We start from the raw sequence: 687 nt of genomic DNA, 5'->3' as shown, positions 1-687 counted from the left end.
AGAAGGATTTAAAAAATAAACTTCACAAGGTTGCCTCAATTCGAATCTATGTATCTTGTTCTTCTTGTACGTTTATTATGACTACTGCATTTTGGAAGGATATAAAATGACTAAAATCATAAATTTTTTTCTGGACATTTTAATTCATCTGCACAGTTGCTGAGTGTTAATCCATCAAAGTGTCAAATGTTGTTAAGCAATTTACCTGGTACAATAATCAGGGTAGGTTACCTTATGCTGCAAAACAAAGAATCATCACAATCTTAAGGGGTTAAAAAAGCAGAGATTGGGGCCAGCCTGGTGGCACGGCCATTAAGTTCACATATTCTGCTTTGGCAAGCTGGGGTTCAGCAGTTCGGATCCTGAGTGCAGACGTATGCATCACTTATCAAACCATCCTGCAGCAGGCGTACCACATATAAAATAGAGGAAGATGGGCATGGATGTCAGCTCAGAGCCAGTCTTCCTCAGCAAAAAGAGGAGGATTGGCAGCAGATGTTACCTCAGGGCTAATCTCCCTCAAAAAAAAATAAAAAAGCAGAGATTGGGCCAACCCCGGTGGCCTGGTGGTTAAGATCAATATGCTCCACTTCCATGGCCTGGGTTCAGTTCCTGGTTGTGGACCTGCACTGCTCTGTTAGTGGCCATGCTGTGCTGGTGGCCTACATACTAAAAGCACAGAGGAAG

This window comes from Equus caballus, chromosome 18 (assembly GCF_041296265.1).
Source record: "Equus caballus isolate H_3958 breed thoroughbred chromosome 18, TB-T2T, whole genome shotgun sequence".
NCBI lineage: Eukaryota > Metazoa > Chordata > Mammalia > Perissodactyla > Equidae > Equus > Equus caballus.
This window is presented reverse-complemented; position numbering follows the sequence as displayed.